The sequence below is a fragment of the Trematomus bernacchii genome, unplaced genomic scaffold (assembly GCF_902827165.1).
Source record: "Trematomus bernacchii unplaced genomic scaffold, fTreBer1.1, whole genome shotgun sequence".
NCBI classification, from domain to species: domain Eukaryota; kingdom Metazoa; phylum Chordata; class Actinopteri; order Perciformes; family Nototheniidae; genus Trematomus; species Trematomus bernacchii.
Window position 1 is genome coordinate 436070 of NW_022987631.1, and position 8520 is coordinate 444589.

Sequence of the window (8520 nt, forward strand, 5' to 3'; positions counted from 1 at the left end):
TCTTCAGCGGCACCAACTCCTCAGAGGGAGATTCCTGGTTCATCGCTAGAGGCTCCTCGTTGAGCTAAAAGGCAGAAAATAGGTCAATAACAAGCGTAAAAGTGTGTGGAAATAAGCGCTTTTTAAAGTGATTTACAAGCTTTTTATTAAACATCTGTCTGATCTGATTTATTATGACTGTAGCACAATCAAAGCTTTAATATCTGGAAATGTACCACCTCTAGTTCACTATGTTTTACCTTATAAATAAACACAGAACCATTCTTTTTTTTTAACACTTTATTTTTGAAACTTTTCATTACAAAGAAAAATCCTACAGAATGTCATTGAGCAGTCAAATACATACTGTAGATGCAACAGTGCACATTTAAACCAGACTGCCAAAAAGCAGATCAAATGTACCCCAATATGAAATTAAAAAAAACAAACAAAAAAAAAACAGAGTAAATGAGATAAGTGTACACGTTCTCACGATTGACACAAAAATGTAATAAATAAAAACATACAAAGCAAACGACAAACAAAAAGACAAAATATATACAACATTTACAATATGCTTTAGAAATGGTAGCAGCCCAGATTCAGCAACACTCAAACCTATACACACTCTTCTTTAAAGAGTTAAGTCCAGCTTGCACTTCTCTGCGTGTGTGATCAATGGCTGCCAGGCCTTATAACATCTATCAGTAGATCCCTTCAGAGTGGACCAGGTTTTCTCCAGACGCAAAAACTGCTCTCTTTTAGAGATCACCAGAAGGCCTATTCCTCGGCATTGAGAGCAACCAGGTCAGCCTACTCCTCCAATCTGATTGAGACAAATCGAAACAAACCCAAGCACCTATTCTCCACAATACATCGGTTGCTCAAACCTAGTGATCCCTCATCAACCACTCCTACAACTCATGACTGCAACCGCTTTATGGAAGTTTTGAAAACAAAAATTGAAAACATCAGGCTTAACATCGCCAAAGCCTCCTCAAACCAACCTGTCTCTCCCCAACATCCTGTACTTGCTCCACCAAATGCACCAATCCTAAACTGCTTCACGGAGGTCACGCAAGCTGAGCTTTCAAAGATTATCTCAGCTATGACCTCATCTAGCTGCACCCTTGATCCTATCCCCACCTCCCTACTGAAAGCCTGCTCTCCATCCATTATTCCAACTGCCACCATCATAATTAACAAATCATATATGACCAATATAGACAGAAGAGCAACATTTATTTGAACATTTAAGTCAATGATACCATTCCTAGTTGAACTTAACATCCGTATGGAGTCAGATCAGTCTCAATATTAATAAATGCTCACAGAAGGATTCACAAATGTATTTTGCGATTTATATATAAATGACTCTCCACAACAATATCTCTCAATGCACTCACAAATATTTATTGTTGTATATAAATGTACAAAAAAATGGGCATTTAAACTGCTTTTTATTAATTCAAAGACAGCTCTGAATTAATAATCAAATATGTTTCCTTTCTTTACTACTGGATGAAATTACAAAATGTACCCATCATTTTCCTCATGCTAGTATAGCCACATAAAAGTATCAAACCACCTGTTAAAATGCACCAGAATACAGGAAATCTATATTTTTTTCGCCCCCACACCCCCGTTAAAAATGTCCCCCCCACATTCAGGATGCTTCCTACGCCCATGCTGGAACACATACACCACTGGATGAGCAACAACTCCCTCCAACTGAATAGCAGCAAATCAGAGGCCATTCTGATTGGAACACCACATCAAACACAACAAACTGATATCCCTCATATCAGCATCAATGGCCACTCCATTCCCCTCTCCCCACTTGGTGTGAAACTGGACTCATCCCTTTCATTCCAAGCACACATAAAGACGGTCTGCCAAGCCTCATACTACCACCTAAGAAACATCTCCAAAATGCGACACTCCCTCACCAAACCGGATGCAGAAAAACTGCTCCATGCCTTCATCACCTCCCGCTTTGATTACTGCAATTCTCTGCTTGCAGGCATTCCAGCAAAAACCACTCAGAGACTACAATATATACAAAACTGTGCCGCCCGGATACTCACAAAAACACGCAAATCAGAGCACATCACCCCCATCCTTCACTCACTCCACTGGCTCCCTGTAACCCACCGGATCAACTACAAAGTCCTCATAATGGTCTTCAACGCCATCAACCACACTGGCCCCACCTACCTACAGGAACTGCTAATCAGAAAACATTCCCATACCTCACGCACACTCAGACAGCTCCAATCTCCTGGCTGTCCCGCGGACAAAACTGGTCAGCATGGGATACCGTGCTTTCTCCTCCCTGGGTCCACGTCTGTGGAATCTAGAGATGGGCGAGTCCTGATTCATCCGGATCATTAACCCGGATCCTAGAAATGAGCTGGTCGTGACGAGTCTCCCCTCTCCATTAACCCGAGTCCTTTGAGTCCCACACTTGGTGTGACGTACAAATTAAAACTATAAATTGCGTCACTCGCTACTCTCTTTATAACATGTAAAATCACATTACAACGTACCCCAGTCCATCTACCTACCCTTTAGCAAGTAGGATAGCTGCCAGAAGTGATCGTTTGGCTCAGGGGACGCGGATCAGTGAAACTTCCTGCAGACTCGTGGGGACTCAGAGGAGCCGACGGCTCCTAACCGTAATAGCATAGCAGATCCAGCAATCCATACTCGTCATGTGCACGAGCATAGCCCCTCCTCCAGCACCCGGCTCCCGCACTATATTATGCACGAGTCAACAGCAGACTCGCAGATTCGCAAATCCTGACTCGCTGTGCAAAACACAGCAGACTCGTGCGGACTCAGAGCCGTAACCGTATAGCAGCAGATCCAGAGATCCAGCAGACTCGTCCTCATGCACGATTCAACAGCAGACTCAGATTCGCTAAATCGCAAAATGACCTTTTTTTTGTGATCAATATGTTTTATTAAAGCAAAAGACACCACTTTACACATTTAACACTTACAAACACCAGGATTGCAATGATTACGCAGTCCATGAGAAAATATGGGGGGCATATGATTAGATATAATTATATGTTTAATAATAATAATTGTATAATTAAGACATTTTATATATTCTAACTGTTTTGCAATTTTCTATCATTTGTCATTGTTTGTTTCTTTTTGTGTGCTATGTTCAAAATAAACGTTTTGCCAAGTAAGATCCTTATTGGAAATGCAGCTATTACACGCAGGAGACTGTTGCACAACATGACCATTTTGTTAGAAGTCTACACTGAAACTTCATTTAGAGCCGGAAACATAATGGACTTAATCAAAATCGCGGGATCCGTGAATCCAGGTCAATGATCGAGAGAGACCAGCAGCCTACGAGTTAGTCAACTTCACAGACTCAGATTCGCAAATCCTGACTCGCTGTGCAACACACAGCAGACTCGTGCGGACTCAGAGCCATAACCATATAGCAGCAGATCCAGAGATCCAGCAGACTCGTCCTCATGCACGAGTCAACAGCAGACTCAGATTTGCCAAATCGTAAAATAACCCTTTTTTTTGTGATCAACATTTTTTATTAAAGCAAAATACACTGTGTAGCGGAGGTTAATATAACGTCAGTTTAATATGCTCGTGAAATGCAACAACTTTTCGGTTTCACCGATAGGATTTCTACGGTCTTGGTGATACTGACTCATATGACTCATATGACTCAAATGACTCGTATGATCCGGATCTCTTCAATGACTGACTCAGAAGACCCTGAGTCCGTAAAAGGATCCGGATTTGCCATCTCTAGTGGAACCAGCTTCCAGAGAACATACGGACCTCGGCATCACTCTCAGTTTTTAGGAAATGCCTCAAGACCCACCTGTTCCACACCGCATTTTACTGACTGTCCTTTACTTTATTTATTTTTTAAACCTTCTATGCTCTTAACCTTTTATTTTTATTTTTATATTGCCATATTTTATCCAATATGCTCCTTTAGATAACTTTTTACTTATTGTTCCTTATAGCTTTGAGAAGCACCTTGAGATGACGTTGTTTTTAAAGTGTGCTATATAAATCAAATGTATTATTATTATTATTATTATGTGTAGTATGTGTAGTATGTGTAGTATGTGTAGTACGTGTAGTACGTGTAGTATGTGTAGTATGTGTAGTACGTGTAGTACGTGTAGTAGGTGTAATACGTGTAGTACGTGTAGTATGTGTAGTACGTGTAGTACGTGTAATACGTGTAATACGTGTAGTACGTGTAGTACGTGTAATACGTGTAATATGTGTTGTATGTGTAATATGTGTAGTACGTGTAGTATGTGTAGTACGTGTAATATGTGTAGTACGTGTAGTACGTGTAGTACGTGTAGTACGTGTAGTACGTGTAATACGTGTAGTACGTGTAGTACGTGTAGTACGTGGAATATGTGTTGTACGTGTAATATGTGTAGTATGTGTAGTATGTGTAGTACGTGTAGTACGTGTAGTACGTGTAATACGAGTAGTACGTGTAGTACGTGTAGTATGTGTAGTACGTGTAATACGTGTAATACGTGTAGTACGTGTAGTACGTGTAGTACGTGTTAAGGAATAATTCTTCTAGATATCTAACCTTTTACTCTGACATGTGTTATCTCCTTTAAGGAAAGGTCTTGGTGCCATATGTGTTGTTGTCACCAGTGTGAGACCGGTCAACTTGACTGGCACGAAGGGTAATTGTTGTGGGAACACTGAAGCACTTCTTTATCGGTGTTTGTGGGCTCTAGGATGTGAAATCCTTGAGGCCATGAGCGTCGGACGCAGGTGACTCAGTGTTAGTCTACTCCTTCAGAGATGTTGATTTCTCTCTGTGAACCAGTTAAAAGGTCTAGCATAGAGAGAGGTTCTTCAGAATTGACGTGGCAACTCTACCGTGTGGTCAGAACCTCTGACTCTTTGATTTGTGATGTGAATCCTCCGGCCGAATACTCTGAATAAACCCATCAGTGTTTGACATCAAAGCTCCAACTCTCACCGTGTCTCCTTCCTGAGTCGGTGACTCCATGCATTACTACACAGAAGTTTCCTCCACAAATTGGCGTTGTCGGCAGGATACCAACAGATCTTCAGAGACTGGTAAGTGTGATTTCAAATCTACATTTGGACATTGCCTTACCAGAATCTGTGATTGACGGTATCCTAAAATTATCTGTGAAGCTAAGCGGCTGCGTTTCGTTTTGGTTAATGAACATTTGGGGCTATTAACCCCAGGGGATCATCCAGGGACTCTGTCTTGGCTGGTTCCCTCTGTGTGTGCTGCTCGGGACGTATGTGCCGTGCAGGCATACACGGAGATGTTTAAAAAGACCTTAATGAGGGCAGCAGTAAAGTGGAACTTCTGTGTGAAATCAAAATAGAGATTTGTAATGAACAAATCGCCGAGATTCCGGGGGTTTCAGCGGCCAACACTAGCAGTTAACTAAAGCAGCCAGAGATATTACCCCCAGCGCCTCTAAAAAAAAACACGGCTCCAGCTGCGGCTCCGGGGAATGTGTGTAAAATACCTCCCCGTATCTGCATGAGCTGGTGAAGTGAACTCAGAGGGAGAAAATCACAGATTTTGGTCTATAACTTTAACTCACACCACCGCCGTCTCTATTAAAAACGAGACGGTTTAAAAGCACTCTCGTGGCTTGTGGCCGTTTACGATGTGCTGGCAGGTGCGAGGTGCGTGCATTACCTGATGCGACAGGCTCCCTACATTGCTGAGGAGCTGATGTCGGTCCGGGGTGCATACATAAAATTATAGGCTAATTGATCATGGGTGGGCAGTGGTATGCAAGTGTAGAGCAAAACTGTGTTTCATCGTTGGGATGAGCATGATGGGAGGTGTGTAGGCTGGTCGAGTAGGACTACAGTTAACTGTGTGGTTTCGGATAGAAAGGGTAGAGGAAAAAAGTCTATGTGCTCCAGATCGGGGGGGCATAGCACCACTAGAGCAGGGATAGTGGGGTCGCAAGAGGATAAGCTAGTTATTTCTCTTGGACGGTCTTCAGGCACCGATCTAAGGACTTGTATACAAGGGTGGAGGCACGAGTCAAGGTACCCCACTGGATTCCCATTGGGAGAGATCAAATAGTCCCTACCCCCTCTGAAACCTCTTTAATCCGGACTAAATTGAGCTGGATGAACTTTGCTGTCGCATTGTTGTTTATTACGAGTTCATCATGTTTGTTTGTCTGATTGTTTGTATCAGGGGTCTATATTGGTTTGTCTAACCGCCGTCTTGTGCATGTTTTGTAACAACTAATAATGAATCAGTCCATAGCCAGGGTAAAATAAACTAAGCTTTAGTTAACTCACCAAAAGTAAATGACTTGAGAAAGATAAATAATATATAGTGTTTTGCAAAATTCTGGTAGTATAAATGTGCTGCAAAATGAAAATAAATAGCAAAAGAGTGTTTTATGTCCTGCATCTGAGTGTGCAGAGGAAACGTAAACAAGAAGCACACTGTTCAGGGTGTGCGCTTTAGGTGTAAGAAGAAGAGAAGATTATATTACTTTAAGAATACATTCTTAAATTGTATTGCTGGTATGTTAAGATATGTTTGTGACCTTTTATAAACCCTATGCCCCGTCCTGCACCCTGAGACCCTCAGAGGCATCACTGCTGGTCGTAAAAAACCCTGCCTGAGGAGGTCAGGGTTGCAAAATCTGTCTGCTGTTTTAGGTCAATGTTGTATTATTTGTTTCATTTATTCTTAAATCTATGTATTGTATGGTAATAATGAAAAAAACGTAATGTATTGAACACATTCCGAAACAAAGCTGATAAGACAGAACTAGACTCAGACATAATACAAATTATTGTTGAAACCTTTTGCGCTGTTGCTGCAAAATGGAAACTTTGTTGATTATCTGTTCCAACTGGCCACTGGATTCAGATAATTAATATAAGTTGAAGTTTAATTACAGTTTTAAATATAGTTTAACATTCTTTATTAAACTGCTTCAAATGATTTCTCGTATCAACCAATTGGTCTCCATAGACATTACTAAAATTCTAATAGTTGTTAAACTACTGACAAGTTTTCTGAAACCGAGCTTATGAACAAAAGAGTAAAGGTCGCTGGTTAAGCCAGGATCAATATATTTGTTGACGTTTTCATTACAGTGTGCATAATAAATGTGTTAAATGAATTGAGCAATTCTTTAAAAAGTATAATGTTGCAATCTCTTTACAATAAGTAATTACAGTTAACAAAGAAGTAGAGGTTGTTTTCCAAGGGCCTCTCCTTCACAGGCCTACACTTTAAATCATGAGACTTTCAAATCATAACAGACAGAGATCGGTATCACTTTGTGTTGCAAGCCAAATCCATGTAAAGGTTCTACTTGAGCCCAATTTAAATACCATAAAGAAAGTATTGAACCCAGCTCAAGCTAAATGTCAAATGTATTTAATTAATGTACAAGTATTTTGATTTATTTAAAATGTTCCAGTCTAGCTTCTTTCGAGTTCAGTCTAAGCAACAAATTGTTTCTCATAACATTCTCACTGCTGTCCCAAATGTTTTAACCTTGGGCAGACAAGCTGTTCACACACACACACACACACACACACACACACACACACACACACACACACACACACACACACACACACACACACACACACACACACACACACACACACACACACACACACACACACACCCACACACACACCCACACACTTTGGATAAGTAGTCACCTTATCCACATTGTAAATTGTTGCCTACTTTAAAGTTATTAGTAATTTAAGATTAATTATTAAATTAAATGTGGTACATAAGATAAAATAAATAAAATAACTTTGACTTGATCATTTTGTTCACAACATTAGACCTGTCCTCTAATCTCTATTAGAATAATATAAGTGTGCATGTTTGGATGTTTTATCACTCCTGTAATGTACCTAATCTTGATATCCTTTTCATTACAGAGCTGGGAAAATGGTGTATTGATTAGATTCTGATCCGTGCAAGTCCAATTTTGACTGACTTTAGTTCTAATGTTAATGTTAATTTGACTTCAACCCATAAGTAATTATTTAAATTAACTCTAAATGTCACATGATGATGGATTAGTGTTCCACATTTCTTCCACTAATTTGTTTTACAATCAGGCCAAAGGTAAAGAGAGACATTGATGACCTTGTGTCCCTTTTGTTAGTACGTGGTTCCATTTTGTCTATGGCCATGGACGGCTTCACTAAAAGTCACCCAGTTCTGCCCTGCTGCAGTCCGGCTGAGTGCAGTCACAGAGATGCTATGGCTGCTCTACATGACATTAATGGTCTGGTCTGAGAATGGACACCATTTCCTGCTCCCAGAGAGAATGACACTCCTCAAACTGAACATTACAGCTGTTGATACTGTCTCACATGGGTCTGCTCCCCCCCACTGAGCCATGAACTGAAAGCATGACATCTGCTATGAACACTTGGAAGCCTCCCTGTCACACCAGCACCAACCCTTGGGTCAGTCAGATGAGACTAACGGCTTCACTTAGGGCATTT